The sequence below is a fragment of the Trichosurus vulpecula genome, chromosome 2 (assembly GCF_011100635.1).
Source record: "Trichosurus vulpecula isolate mTriVul1 chromosome 2, mTriVul1.pri, whole genome shotgun sequence".
Lineage (NCBI taxonomy): Eukaryota > Metazoa > Chordata > Mammalia > Diprotodontia > Phalangeridae > Trichosurus > Trichosurus vulpecula.
Window position 1 is genome coordinate 95,198,361 of NC_050574.1, and position 16,302 is coordinate 95,214,662.

At 39.0% G+C, this 16,302-nt stretch overlaps 1 protein-coding gene across 1 annotated transcript in view; it reads right to left on the reverse strand.

The window, feature by feature from the left end:
- FOXO1 (forkhead box O1) overlaps window positions 1-16,302 on the reverse strand; it is a 118,102-nt gene that overhangs the window by 82,354 nt on the left and 19,446 nt on the right. The gene's annotated exons all lie outside the window — the stretch shown is intronic.

Genomic DNA, 16,302 nt, shown 5'->3' on the forward strand with positions numbered 1-16,302 from the left:
TGGTTAGTTTTCCTGAGCTTTTCAATTCTATTTTTATTCACTATTATAGGGGGTGGGGTAGAAAGGAACACACTGGGAAATGTAGGTGATGTCAAGACAAAAGATAGTAATAAAAGTGTTAAAAATACCCCGAATCCAGATTTTATAAGATGGTAACTGGAGAGCAAAAAAATCCTTCTCAATACAGGTACATCTAATTGATCCACACCTGCTAATTTTGGGGGTGAGGCTGTTTTTGGATAGAACAAGTACTAATGCCTGAAGAAAATAAGGAGTAACAAACTAACCAAGAATGTGGGCAAGAGATCCTCTTATCCAAATCTGTTTGAGCTCAAGAAAGCCTGCCATGTGGAATGAGACCATTGGGGGAGGGTATACTGTGGGAGGGGAGGGAAGGGGAGGGAGGAGTGAACATGAGGAGAGTTGATAGAAATGACCTGGAGATAAAGGTTATCATGGAAAAGACAAGAGCTCATCACAGAAGAAAAAAAATTTTTTTTAATAGCAAAAGTTTTAGTTTATTCTGAGGAATTTAAGCCTACCTCGGTACAGGTCTGGTTATCAGTTCCTGTCCAAGATCTTGAAGAGTATTCAAATGTTCCCTTAAATGCATATTCGAACCCCTAGGAGAGCCCAATCTTTCATGGAATGCCTTTCAAGGGCTTGAACTGTTCTATTCATGTTCCTGCTCCCTGAAAATTAAATCACAAGATCAGAGAACTAGAGCTGGAAGGCCCCTCAGAGATAAAGCGCATCTAGTTCAACCTTCTCCTTTTATGGATAAGAAACCTAAAGCCCAGAGAAGGGAAGCATCTTGTCCAAAGTCACACAGGTAGTTAGAGGCAGAGATGAACACAGAGTCTCGGACTTCAAAGCTCGCGTTGTTTCCACTGTCTGTGGGTTGGACACAGCATGCATGAATGCCTTCCGTTAAATACTTCAATCACCAAGTATATTAATAGGCATCAAAAACTGAAATTTCAAAGTTGTCAAAAAAATAAGCTTAACTGAAAGAATCAAACCTTTTGATAGCTGGGAATTAAGAACATAAAAACCCTCACACAAAACACTAGTTAAGGGAGTGTATCTCCAGGCCACATTCTAATAGCAGATGTGGGCATTCAGACTGGGTTGCTTTTTCTAAAAGGTAAAAATAAAGGAAAGGTGATTGCTTTTCACTTTGAAATGTTGATTCTCATGTCCAATAGGCAAAGAAAATTTAAGAAAAGTTTAAACAATTCAGACATTATCTCAAATGATTTCTTACCATGAGCAGCTGACATCTTATTTTTCCATCTGCTTTTCTTTATACAGTCAACAAAAAACTCTAAGAGCGATCAAAACCTCCAAGAAAAGGCTTATGAGTCAAAAGAAATAGAATAAGGGGCTATGAAAATGAGGGCCTAAAGTCCTAAAATTAAGGGTCTAAATTTAGCTCCCAAGTTACACTCACATACTCGCAGCTCCCACTAATTGTTATCAGCTTAGGAGGTATCAGCTGGGTCAGCAAGAACAGTCAGTTCCTTCAAGTTCCGTTTTTTCCCTCCTATCTTCACAAAGGAGTTACCAAATCTGCTCAAATGTTTTCCCCTTTATACATCTCTACTCTCTACGATCCCCACTGCTCCAATTTTGAGGAGACAGAGGGGTGGTGGGTTGGTTTGTTTGTTTTTTTCCCAATGCATAATTGTCTCCCTGGCCTACTATTCTGTCTGCTAGCAGCAAAAGAAAAAGCCATGTGAACCTTCCAGGAGACAGGAGCCATCCTATTTGCCATAAGTAAAAGCAAGAGTGCCAAAGTCTTCATAACACCTGGGAACCTGCTCTTAACCAACTGGAGGGAGGAGGGGGGAGGGGGAGGGGGAAAGGGGGGAGGGAGGAAGGGGGAGGGAGGAAGGGGGAGGGGGAAAAGGGGAGGAAGGAGGAGGAGGGAAGAGGGAGGAGGGGGAAGGGGAAGGGGGAGGGAGAGTAGTTCTAAAATAATTGCCATATAATTGCCCCCTTTCCCCTTAGTTTTTGTTTATTTGTTTTTGTATAGTAAAACATCTGCTTTCAAAAGGTTAGAGGGAAGAATTAGAAGCAGATACACTTGCCTTAGTTACAAATGTGAATAAAATAACCAGCATATTGATAATGAAAAGAGTACTTCACTCAGAAGACCCGTGTTCTATTGCTTGGGTATGTCTTTCAGCTCTGGGTTTCAGGGTCTTGATCTGCAAAAGGATAATTAACACAGAGCAGAGGGGAGAGTGCAAATCTGTGTGTGAATCCTGCTTCAGATATCTAGTAGCCATGTGACCACAGGCAAGTTACAACAACCTCTCAGAGACTTGGCTTCCTCATCCGAAATATCCAGGGATTCAATTCAACAAGCATTTATCTTAATAAATAATTAAGATATACTGTCCTATCTATGTGCTAGGCGATGGAGTTCCCAAAACAACAAACAGACAGTACTGCCTCCAGGAGTTATCGTTGCTTTATTAGTTCTGCTTTACCTACCTCACAGAAGTGCCAGGATCAAATGAGATTAGGTGAGAAAATGCTCTGAAAACTATCAATGGCCATATCCAAAATAAAGGTGAAAATGATGACCACTCAGTAGAATTAGTGAAAATTACCTTTCCCTAACACTTTTAACCTCATTTACAAGCAGCTGGAGTTCTACCCTTACTTCCAAGTTACTTCAAATATTTGTGTCTTTGGTATGCCCAGTAAAATGGAAATATCACACACACACACACACACACACACACACACAGACAACATACAAGGTACAGTTCCCACCTTCAAGGATATTACACTCTCATTAGAATGATACTGACTCAACATAATTAGTGCAGACCAGCCTTAAGATGAGTCATAACAGAATAAAAAGGATTGAATCCAGAAGCTTACAATTTAACCTGTTCTGAGAGCCCCAAAGAATAGTTCTAGTATAGCTTTCTGGAAATATGAAACCCTCTAAATGGTGCTAGAACGTAAGATGAGGATAAGTGAGAAGAACAAGAATAAAGTTAAGAATTACCTGACATATATGCTCCAACTGCCTAGAGTTTAGAAGGGAACCGAGACCAGAAGACTTGTCTGAAAGTATCTGGAAGAGATAGGACTGAACCCATTTCTGAGATGAGACTCTAAAGCCCTTTCCGTTTTATCCTTTCTTCCACCGTTCTGGCCCAGCTCTGTAAATCAAGGGCACGACTGATCTAGCAGCCACTCACTAAGGAAGAAGAATAAGTAGTAGTAGTAGTTGTAGTAGTAGTAGCAGCAGCAGCAGCAGCAGTAGGAGCAGTGCTGGTGGTGGTGGTAGCTGCTAGCATTTCTATAGTGCTTTACGGTTTGCAAAGTCCATCACAAATTTTTGTCTCACTTCATCCTTGTAACAAGCCATTGGGATGCTATTATTATCATCCCCATTTTATAGCTTAAAATACTGAGGCATTCAGATTTTGTGGCTTGCTCAGGATCACACAGTTAGTAAGTGTCCTCAAAAAATTTGAACTCAGGTCTTTCCCATTCTAGGTACAATACTCTAACCAGTGTGCTTCCTTCGTATCTGCCATTTCAATTCTATAATTTATATTCAATCCAGTTAAAATTCAAAAACGTCTAAAAATACTACTGGGTGCCTGGTACTGTGCTAGGGATCCAGAAGTAAATGGCACAAATCCTTGTCCTCTATAAACTTGAGATCTAGCTGGGGAAGCCATCTAACCAAACACTCAGGAAAAGAACTGAGGGACGAGAGTGCTGAAAGAAATGGCACAGAGAATGCTGAGCAGTTCTGAGGAGAGATCAATGAAGGATGGAACCATCCATAAAATAAAAGTATTTGAATGAGGAAGGAGCATAGGGATTTTGAGCAAAGGGCCAGGGAGTCTGCATGGCCTGTGGGGGAAGGGAGGAGAGAGAGAGGACAATGAGAAGACCAGTCAGGGCTGGAGCAGGCTGTCTTCTTCAGGAAGCCAGAGAGATAAGGCTGGCCCTGGAGGGTGGAATCAGATTAGGGCCCATAGGAGCACCAGCAGGTACTCCCAGCTACAGTTTCAGAAGAGGAAAGTACACAATGTGAAGTTGGCTCACCTTAATGACCTGAAAGTTACTCTCCTCAGGTTGCCAGATAAGTTTCCCTTCTAGTTCTCTAAGCAAAAGTTCAGGAAAAGCCTCCTACCTGGGTATGAGGATGGATTATGGGAGAGGAGCCATCCCTTGACAATACCTAGGGCTGCTGGGATAGCAGCTGTGCCTAAGCTTTCCAGTCCCAGTTCATTTCTTAACTTCTGAGTTGACCTTCATTGACATAGGGCAAAGCATTTCACTGCTACTTAGTAGAAACACGGTTGTTGAGATAGAGGTTGATTAGGAGTTTCATTTCCACCAAAGCCTTGACAAGTTGAGTTGCACTAATCCCTAACCACACTAACTTTCTATCCAATTGGATTAGTTCTCATGGTTCCTCTACCGACCCCAGAAGAGACACATCCAATCCTGTTTCAAGCATCTTCCCTGTCCATTTTGTTTTGCTTTGAAGTTGTTGGGTTTGGGGTTTTGTTTTTGTTTTTGTTGGGGGAGGTGTTGTTTGTGGGGTTTTTTTGCTAAGGACTTAATTGAGGCGATCTTCGATCGGGTTATCTAAGGTCACAAGTGAAAGAGATGGGAGGGTAGTAGTCATGTACCCATCCACGTGAGCACATCCTGGACCACACTTCCTCTGTACTCTACAGCAGTTGCCCAAGGCTGTGTTTCTCCCAGCCATTCATTAATCATCCTCATAAATGCACTGAACTTCTCCACAAGGTACTTCAGGAAAACTCACTAAACCAAATATTTATCGTCCTCTGGATCTGTCACCTTCCTGAAGCTAGTTAACCAACTGGCCAAGCCAGTAAGACTACAATTAAAATAGATGTAATAGTACATGCGCTTCCTAGCACCTTAGTTTCCATTGAATAAGTAGTTTTGCGCTCTTAGGCTCATGCAGACTGTTCAAATAGCTAATCTGTTTATGCTAGCCCCTTATAGTCAGTTTCTCAAAAAAAAAATTAAGTCCAAATTAAATTTGATTCAAGATCCCAAAGGTTGTTCTTGTCATATAGTCAAGTCACCAATGTTCTAAGTGGTTTGAAAAAAGGTATGGAGGATGGAAATGTCCGGCGAACTCTCCACGCTTCTCATACACCTGAGAAATGCTGGGATGTGTAGGCGGTACAAACACCATACTTATAAATTACGAACAAACCTCATAGCTAGATCCGTATTTAATAGTATCCCATAAATGACCTATTAATCTTCTGCCTACCTTGGCTCCAAACCTCCAAATCCACCAGCCTTTTCAGCCCCTCTAGCTTTATTCTTGAGACCTTCCAGATTTGCCTGTGGCATTCCTTCTAACCTCCTTCCCCTAAATATCTCTTCAATTTCGAAAATCCAAACTAAAGTCTTGCTGTTGCTTCATTACCATATTTCTCCATGTATAAGATGCACCCCTTTTCGAAAAATTTGGGTCTAAAAACTGGGTGGCCTTATACAGTGGTTGTAGATTTTTTTTACTTGCATATCCCACTTTTTTGAGCTTGTCTTTGCGCTCGTTGTTTCACATTTGTTACCGGTATATTAGGTTATGTTTTGCCACATTCTGCCCAGAAATGTCTCAGAAAAGATTTTCGTACAGTGCTAAATTCAAGTTAAAAGTGATCCAGTTTGCAAAGGTGAACGGAAATCGTGCTGCTGAACCTAAGTTTGGTCCTCCTCCAACTGAGAAAACAATCCAAGACTGGCTACAGGAAGAAGAAACCCCTACTGAAAACGCCACGGCAGAAGAAGGCCATGAGAGGCAAGTCAGCAAAATGGCCTGATTTAGAGAGGGAATTGAAGATACGGATTGAAAAGCAAAGGGCAATTGGAATTCCTGTGTCCACAAAGATTGTTGAGCATGAGGCAGGAAGAACTGCCAATGAAAAAGAAGTTACTGATTTCAAAGGAGGTCACAATTGGTTCTTCAGGTTCATGAAACCGAATGGACTAAGCATGTGTACACGCACCACACTTGCCCAAAAGATGCCTGAAAGCTATGAGCAGATGAACAAAACTTGAGTTCAATAACTTTATGTAATACGTTTTTTTTTCAAATTTCGGGCCCCAAAATTAAGGTGCATCTTATACATGGGGAAATATGGTACTTAATGCTCCAGTAAGACTCATTCTGGAATTAATGTGAGAAGTAACCTCAGTTTCAGATGGATTTGTAGCTAGCTCACTAGAAAGAGTTTTCTGGAGAGTGTTATCCTGCAATAGATTCAATTCTTCTGGTCTGGTCTGTTTGCCAGATTCTTTTCTCTTGTTCTTCACACAGTATGTCATAGCATGTTCCAATAAAATGTAAAAGGGCAGGAACTGTTTTTGTAGTACAGTATTTAGCACACAGAAGGTGATTTTAAAATGCCATTTGAATGTACTAGTGCCCTTTTAAACATTATGAAAGCCATAAAGTCTTAGCTTTCCTAAAGTATGGATCACAAGGTATTTTATGTTAAAACGTATAATTTAACTTAATGTTAAAATATTTAATTCTTCATAATTACATGGAGATCCTCAATCTAGAGAATCTTCTCATCTTTCTGAAGTACTTCTTGGTCCCCATGATTATCATCAGCATGGTGCTAACGCAAGCCTTAACTGACACCACCTCCCTCATCCTCCTCTCCCTTCTGGTTCAAGGGCTGGAGTGTGGAGTATCAAACTCCTCCCAATGCCTTCCTTTATAGAGGGCAGAAATTAGACTTTTTGGTCCACTCAACTCTGCATCTGCTATTCTTTGTGGCTTCACCTCCACAGAACAAAATGCCCCCATGTCAAGTACCACCCCCCCAGTTTCTCACCCCACTGCTCACCTCCACCCCCACCCTTTCCTGCCTCCTTTTGTGTGCTGTCTGCCCCTAGATTATATGCTCCTAGAGGGCAGACTGTCTTTCTTTTTAATAACTGTATCCCCAGCACTTAACACAATACTTGGCACACAGTAGGTGCTTAATAAATGTTTACTGGCTTGGAATGGATTATTATCCAGATTTTACTGATAGTGAAACTAAAGCACTATAGTGAATGCATGCCTTGCCCTAGATAATACAAAATCAGAAAGAAAATTCAGGTCTCTTTACAATAAATGCAGAGTTGGGCCAATTCAGCTAAACTTTCTTGAAGACTCCTTGATATGAAGATGCCAGATGGAAGACAGCTTCTCAATGATACCAGCTTTAGTTTTGGAACATCCTTGTGACACAGTACCAGGATGTCAAACCTTGGCATTCTGCCCTCCCAGGATGATTTAATAATGGGCATTTTGTAAAGCACCTTTCATCAAAGGCTCTCCAAGCATGTTTTATAAACACAGACCTACCATAGTTGTCTAATTATCATTCCCCATACATAGAAGAGAAAATTGAGGCACAAATAAGTGGAAAAAAATTTCTTTCCCACAACCAGTGACCTCAGGACTTCTCTTTCACAAATGAGCACATCCTACTATTTTACTGAGTGAAACAAAGCTGAAAAAATTTTCCTGGTGTTTTAAAAGCTGGGGTGGGGGTGGGGGGGGGCGGGAAGGGAGTGGAGGAGACAATAACTAGGCTGGAGGCAGAGAACAGAGAAGTGAGATTCATAAAGAAATGGACAGGAATTAATAGGCACCTATGGGGAAAATGTTGAACCTCAAGAGTTTGGACACCACATAAGACCCCTCCCTGTTGAATATGCAAATAGCATGCTATATATATCAGATGGCATTTCAGAAATCATTCTGGCTTTTTAGGTGTGGTCAAATGTTTTAAAATGTAAACTACCCATACATGGGATTAGACTGGAAGACATTTTATATTCTACACATACACACTCTCACACTCATACACACACACACACACACTCTCTCTCTCTCTCTCTCTCTCTCTCTCTCTCTCTCTCTCTCTCTCTCTCTGCTGGCAATGTCTCTTAAAATATTACACTACAATACAGGAGGAGAGACTAGGCCTCAGAGCTAGGACAACTTGGGATCAAGTCTGACACACACCAGCTGTGTGATCCTGGCCAAGTCACTTCTTTTCAGACAATTTTAGAGGCCACCAAGGTTTTAAGTTGCAGAAAAAGTGACAATTCTGCACTGTTCCAAGCTACTGAAGGAGTTTTCCTCACCAGGAAGTATCCTTTACTAGTGAAATCCAGGTCCTATCCCTATCTCTATAAACAAAGACAGGTGGTACAGTAAATCAGGGCTGTCCAAAATACGCACCCACAGTGCAGATTTTATGCAGCCCGCCTGTGGGTTTTAATTTTCACAAGTGAAAAAATAAAATAATAATTTGCATGGAATGTGTATTAGATTTTAATTCCATCATTAATAAATAATCTCATTGATGTTAATATTCTTTGGTGTTTTTAAGCAGTATTACGGACGGAACATATCACACGGAATTTTCAATCGATCTGTGGGATGCACTCCGTCTGTACGATGCAGACTGGTCTGTATGCACCTACCTTTATACTGTTGTTTTGTTGTTTTGTGTTTGCTTTCATGCTTTGTGCCTTCGCCTGTCATACTGATGATGCACGTTTGCCCACTTTCTATTAGTGTACTATATTTTTTACTCTAGGTGCAGCCCTCGAATAAATTTTTATTTTAATGTGGCCCTAAGATAACCAGGGCTGGAGTCAGAAAGGCCTGGGTTCAAATTCAGCTTCAGAGATTTAGTAGCTGTGGGGCCCTGGGGAAGTCACTTAATCTCTGCCTTCCTCAGTTTCTTCAACTGTAAAAACAGAGATAATCATAGCACCAACCTCCCAGAGCTTTTTGGTGCACTCAACTCTGCATCTGCTACTCTTTGTGGAAAGGATCAAATGAGATATCTGTAAAGCATTCTGCACAGTGCCCAGCACACAGTAGGCAGTTAATAAATGCTTATTCCATCCCTCCCTCCTCTCCAAGCCCAGGGTCTTATCTACTACCTATAACTGTGGTCAGAAAACCCAAGAAGCCTGAGTTTCATTCAGTCAGACCAACCAAAGGAGAACATTAAAGTATGACTCATAAGAGACTGCATTTAGCACAGTGCCTGGCACATAGTAGGTGTTTCACAAATGGTTTTTGGACTACTGATCATTTATTGACTCATAAATGCAAGTATCACAAACCATTGAGTGTCCCAAATTTTTGCAGTCAACAGAAATCATACAAAAGGACTGGCAGAATCTGCTAAACCACTTGGTAGCTGTGCTCAGTTTATTAATCTACAGCTGCCAATAAACCTTCATATTCCTTTTAGCTCAATGAGAATAGAAATCAAACCATCCATCTATTTTGGAGGACAATGGTGATCTTACTATTACTCATCCCATACCTTGATGCTTTTCCAGAAAGTTTCCAGAAAATCACTGGCCCAAAGTATCTATTGTGTCCCTCTCTCCTAAAGGCTTAAGATTTAAACACATGGCACATACTATATAAACCTTAATAGAGATATCAACTCTACCCAGTACTGTCCTTAGACCAGAGCTGTCCAAAATGCATCCCGAGGGCTGCATGCGGCCCTAAAGGGAAATTTATGTGGCCTGCCTACAAGCATATAAATTTACATAAATGCTTTAGTAAAGGAAGGCAAGCTCTCGCTAAAATGGCAAATCAAAATATATTGTCTATTGTTTCAATAATAACCTAAGGTTGGACATCCCTGCCTTAGATTACTAAGGCCAGGCCAAGGTTGGTTTCCCTTTTCCTGCCCATTTCAAATAAGCCAATTATCAACAATATAACCTGAAATTGGTTAAAATGGTTTTCCTTGGGGACAGGGGTAAAGAGAACAACTGGACTCTCTCTTTAGAACTTTGGAATTGATCGTGTGACATGGGAGACACTGGCACAGGACAGCCCAGCACAATGTGCCTTTATCAGAGAAGGTGCTGTCTGTGCATGATGAGCAAAGCAGAACTCAAGTTGCTCAAAAGACACAGGAGATGTGCAAATTTTGAGACTCTACCCCAAATGTTCACATGGACTATTTGTGCCCAACCTGTGGTAGAGCATTCCGAGCTCACATTAGTTTGATCAGCCATAGTCGGATACAGTGAAACTTGACTCTAACATAGTGATGACATTGTGGTCCACTTCGAGAACAAAGGACAACAAACCAACCAACCATTGGGAACTCCCATGAAGGAAACTCCCCCTACCAATGCAAATAAGTACCTTCCCTGCAAATTAATGCCATTAAAAAAAATGATACTTTTAGTTTAAAAAGTATTACTTGGGTAAGACCTCGCTATTAGACAAGACCTGCTGGGAAAACTAGGAAACAATATGGTGGAAATCAGGTTAAGACCTATTGCTCACACCACATGCCATAATAAATTCAAGATGGATTATGAAACCTAAATATTAAAGGTTACACTATAAAAATATAAGAGAACCAGATCGGGTACATTTCACACTATATATACGGGAGCATTCTCAACCACAACAACAACAAAAGCGGGCAATCACAAAAGATAATACAGATAATTCTGTTTACATGAAATTGAGAAGCTTTTGCATGAATAAAATTAATGTAGTCCAGATAGGAAGGGAAAATGTGGACTGGAGAAAAAATTTTGCATAAAATATCTCTGATAAGGGTTTAATCTTCAAGGTATATATAGAACTAACGCAAATGTCTAAGACTGGAGTCGTTTCCCAGTAGATAAGTCATCAACGGATATGAGCAATTATTTATCAAAAGAACTGCAGACTATTAATAATCTTAGCAAAGACTGTTCCCAATAACTTATAATTAGAGAAATATAAATCAAAATTACTCTTAAATCGCCCAGAAATTTGGGAAAGATGACAAAAGACATGAGTAGTAATATTGGAGGTGAAAAAAACATCACCACTGTGTAATAATAATGGCCAAACTTGGCCTTGGGAAGAATTGAGATGCATCTCCCTCCCTTATTTACAGAAATGAAGGCCTATGAAACAACGTATATACACTGTCAGATTAAGTTGATGTGTTAGCTTTATGAAACATATTCCTTTCTTTTTTATTTCTTGTTAGAAAGGATAGCTCTCCAGGTAGAGTAGGAGACAGTACATAGTTTATCCAGTATAAAGCTTGCTTTGTATATATTTGTTTGCATACTGGCTCTCTCATTAGAGAGTAAACTCCCTGAGGGCAGGGGCTGTCTTATGCTTCTTTTGTATCTCCAGTACTTAGCACAGTGAAGGACACACAGTAGAAGTTTAATAAATGTTGATTGACTGAAATGAAGGTGATGGAGATATGGAGATAAACGATATCAATAAAAATATAGGCCCTTCCCCAAAACGTTCAACACTCTAAAATAAAGTAACTGTGTACGGTACTTATAGGTTTATTTTAGTATCTCCTTCATCTATTCCCTTATAATTCCTCTCTATGAAACATGTTTTTTATTGACAGAGATTCCATATTTACCTATGCCCTCTCTATCTATGCTCTCCTGAAAAGCTACCAATACACATTTGTTGACACAATCTTTAAGAACATGGCTCGGGGTGCTTACGACAGCAGAATAAGATATATTTTTCTACTCCTGAAACTCCCAGTTACATGTAACAAACAGTGAACAAATCCTATAGACTAATAATTGTTCACACTCTTGGAGGAAAGGTTGCCATTCTTTGGTCTATTCCTATAAAGCTTGATTCATTTGAAGAAGACCTATGATGAAAACCCAGACTTCCAAATAAAACACCTCACACCACACAAATTCTCCATTCTGTAAAATGCCTGTCTTAGTCTATTTCAAGAGATTTTTCTAGTGTTCCTAGAATGTGGAGAAATGGCAAGTTCACAGGATCACAGATTTACAGTAGGAAGACACTTTAGAGGTTATCAAATCCAAACTCCCAGCCTCCTAAGTTAAGTGACTTTCCTTCGGTCACAAAGCTGGTAGTGTCTGGGGTAGGATTTGAACTCAGTCTTCCTGAATCCATCGCTTTATCCCGGGCTTCACACACTATCCATTGATACCTTTGGTCAGATTCCTAAAATCAACATCTCACAGTATATAAAGATGTAAAAACAGTAACACCTAATACAGTCAATAAGGAAGAGAGAAGTAGGAGAGAGTGTAGCTCATGGCAGGCGTATGCATGTTTAAAAAGTGTACGTTTTCATCCGAAATCCCCTATTACATTAATCATCTTTTTAAAAAATCAATAGCCCATTTGGTTAACTCATTTCTACATAACCACTACTCAGTTCCAGAGCTTCATGAATAAAATAGCAAGATAAATTTAACTAAATAATAGATAGCCAAGTCACATGCACGGTGAAAGAGGTCCAAACCACTACCCCCCCAAAAAAGATCTCACCCATGATGGTCCCCAGCCAAGTCCTCACTGGCATTTCAAAATTATTCCTCCATTTTGAAGCATATCAAAATCATGATGGCTTTTTATCATTATCATCAATTAATTCCCCACAAATTAAGCCAAAAATAAATGGAAATGCTAGTAAAATCTAAAAAAACTCTAGCACCTTTATTTTGTTCTACAGGACCCTTTCCATTCACAAATGATCATTCTTTGTGAATGGAATCAATTCATATTTATTTTATCAACTACTGTCAGCGCCTAGGGGCACTGTATATTACTCAATCTGTCCAAACCTGCGTACCCACTGGCAAAGATAATCCCTTAAGCAATTGAGCATCTAACTTATAGTCTGAAAATGGGGGTGTGGGGGGAAGACACACAATGCTCAAATCATAAGTATTTCAAGTGAAGGAATGGAAAGAAAGGAAATACAGAAGGAAAATAGGGTATGGAGTTTGAGTGGAAAAAAAAAATTTTAAGTATCTCTTTAATAGGAGTCACTTGTTTAAATAAAAATTGTAACCTTAACCAGCCCCAAAAGCTACATGTGGCATTCTTCATTTAGTGGTTAACTTGCTACCACTAATTGAGAACAGAAGAAACTTCCTGTATCCTCTACATTCAACTGGTCTGTCCTAAGTGTCAGACTTAAGATGCAAATGAGAAATCAATCAATCAAAAGCCCACAAAATAGGCTGATTTCCTTTATTTCAAACCTACTGATTTTCTTTCTAAAATATTTAAGCAAAGCTTAAGCAAAACTTTCTGATCTGTCAAATTCTGGTTTTGTTTTTTTTAAAACAAATTCTGTAACAAATCAAAAGGCGAGAATTATTAATGGTGGTGCTAACGGCAGGGGCAAATAGTCCTGAACAGAAGCCAAGCACTGCAGGTGATATAGAAATACACACCAATTCAACAACTCCTTTTGTGTATTCCTTTTCTTTTCTTGGGGAGGGGGAGGGGAAGGGGAGAGGTGGAGGAGGAAAGGTACTAGAAAAGTCATCCCAAGAGATTTGACAGGGAAAGAAATGTTGCGTTACCCCAGTCTTGCACACTTAAAAAAATTTTTTTCAAAAGCCCCCCCAAAGAGGAAACTAGTATAAATACATACATAAATCCAGATGCAAGAATGTTAACTAAAGCAATTCACTATAATACTTTCAACACTGAATTTTTTCTTAACTCACTAAACACTTTCTGACAATCAGGTCTTTTTAAAAAGAAACATGCCCTTTTGACCACATCTAGTTGAAATTAAAGAATTAAAACCTCTTTTGTATATTCTAATCTCACATTCCAATTTGACTTTTTCCTGTCTTCCCTCAACACTGGTTGAATGAGCCAAAATTCGAATTCCATGCTATCACAGGAAGCAAAACAAGGGAATTCCAAATTGAAGGATGTCAAATCCCCTGGTGGGGCTAGCAAAGGGCAAGCCCCAAGTTTGGCAGCACCACTGCTCCGCTGGGGACAGAAATACTATTAACATATTTAGAGACAGGATGGGTACTCATAAATCTAAGGACTTCACTTCATTATCAGGGAGAGAGGCTATTAAAATTCAGTGATGCTAAGTCTAAACATTTCTGCAGTTCTTTCAGGATGCAAGCTCATTTGCACAATAAATGTGGTCTAACAACTCACTACAGTCTTATCAGTCTGCAGAGTTTAAACTGTCAGTGATGGGCAAGTGAAACTCCACCCACCTCAGTTAGCTCAGAGACTACGGCATGGGGGCATCTAGTAAATTGTTTCTGTATTCCTTCTCAATGACAGTATTTTATGTCCAAAGAAATTTGGAAGAAAAAACATATATACATACGTATGTATATATACGTACATATATACACACACATACACTTACATTTGAAAAGTTTACTTGAAAAAAATTAATGCAATTTTTTCAGCAATTGTAGTCTGAATGGTAGCCCTAAGAAACCACTCAGTAATTAAAAACCTAAGTACAAATGAGAATAAAGAAAAAACACTTCTCAGTTCCAAAATCCCAAGGTGCTTTTTGAGCCCTTAAGTATCACAACAGATTTTAGCTTTATGAAAATACTAAGTCTAATACATTCTCAAAGGGCCAGAAAATTTTATTTCATTTTTGGATTTTTAACCATCCTTTTTTAAAAGGAAAAGTGCAATCTGAAACACAAATGGAAATGCAAATAAGAAACTTAAATGCAGCATTAACTTGAGACCTCAAAATTAGCCAATCAAGACTAAGAGAATCTGAACTCATGCATTTGCATGACTAAACACAGTTTTATCCTTTTCTTATGTTTTACACAAACACATGCAGCACTTACAGTTAATCTGGGAACCATGACTTTCAAATGCTTGTGTTTTAATTGTGTGCATACTTTGACTACAAAGGAAATTAAAGATTTGTTGGGTGTATGAATACATCCAGTGTGCATTATTTCCTAAGACTGAAATCACTCTTGTTGGTACAAAGTGGCCCCCCCCCCAACTATTGTAGGCATTTAATAAAAGGCTTCTTAGAAATAGAAAGCATGAAGCACTCAAATTCATCCATATTTACTCCAATAATCGTAATTAGTGATTCCAAACCTGCATCAATCCATGCGTAGTTTAAGAAAAATTAGGAGTGAGAAGAGGGCGGAGAGAAGAAAATAACTACATCACCACTATGTTTCTACACTGAATGTTATATTCCTTTAATTGAATTATAAATTACCCTATTTTCACTCCCATGCAAAGACAGTAAAGCCACCTTAAGGAATGCACTAGTACCAAGTGTAACCTTTAATATTCAGACCACTTATTATTAAGCAGTTTAAAACTCAACCAGGCCGAACAGATGATCTCTCAGAACATTCACTTTTGATTTGGGAGCAAAATTAGAGCTGTAGCTGGAAAAGTAAAGAGGAACGTCAAGGCACTGGGAGATCATGGCGCCATCTTGAATGTGACAAAAATAGGCTACATGAAACCAAACACCCAAGGTTAGAGATGATATCATTGTAATTATAATTATAGCTGATTTCTGTAGAGTTTAAAGTTTTAAAAAGGTTTATATACATCACTTCATCTGATCAGATCAACTACTTATTAAATTTGGCTCCGTAAGATCAGAGTCTCTTAGTTAATATCTTTGTATCCACCCTTTCCCTTCCTCTTCCCCTTCTCCCTCATCAAGCACAAGATTTTGTGCATAGTAGATACTTAACGTTTGTTGAATAAATGAATGAATGAGCTTTGATGATATTAGCACCAATCTGGTGTCAAAATATACTTGCTGCAGATGGTGGCTGTCATGCTTTTGTAATTCCTTTTCATCTAAATTCAGCTGTAATTTAAAAAAAGAAAAAAAAAAGAAACACAGTTTTTTGATGGAGCTAAGAGCTAACATCACAGGGCCTAACTGGGCTCTTCAAGAAATACAAATAAAAGATCTTAAAGAGTTGGAAACAATACCTTAAAAAGTGCAGTACTGTTCTTTGTCAGGTGATAAATGTCAATTGCTAAGGTGGATGAATTGAAGAAATTATATATAAATTGCTACATTTTGTGTATATCATAAATAAGGGAGATTTTTTTAACCCTGTATAGAACAATGGGGAATTTTAAATGACAGTCTCAAATACTAGGGTGCTGTATTTTAGAAAAAAGGACAGAAACCAAAATAAAGTCAAAATGGGTTCATGATTTAGAAATAAAGGCTGATAACTATAAGCAATTTGGGAGAGCAAGGAATACTTACCTATCAGATTTATGGGAAAGGGAAGAATTCATGACCCAACAAGAGATAGAGAGAGTTACAAAATGCAAAATGGATAATTTTGATTATGATTGATTATGCTAAACTGAAAAGTTTTTGTACAAGCAAAGCCAATGCAACAAAGATTAGGAGGGAAGCAGAAAACTGGGAGAAAATCTTTACAACT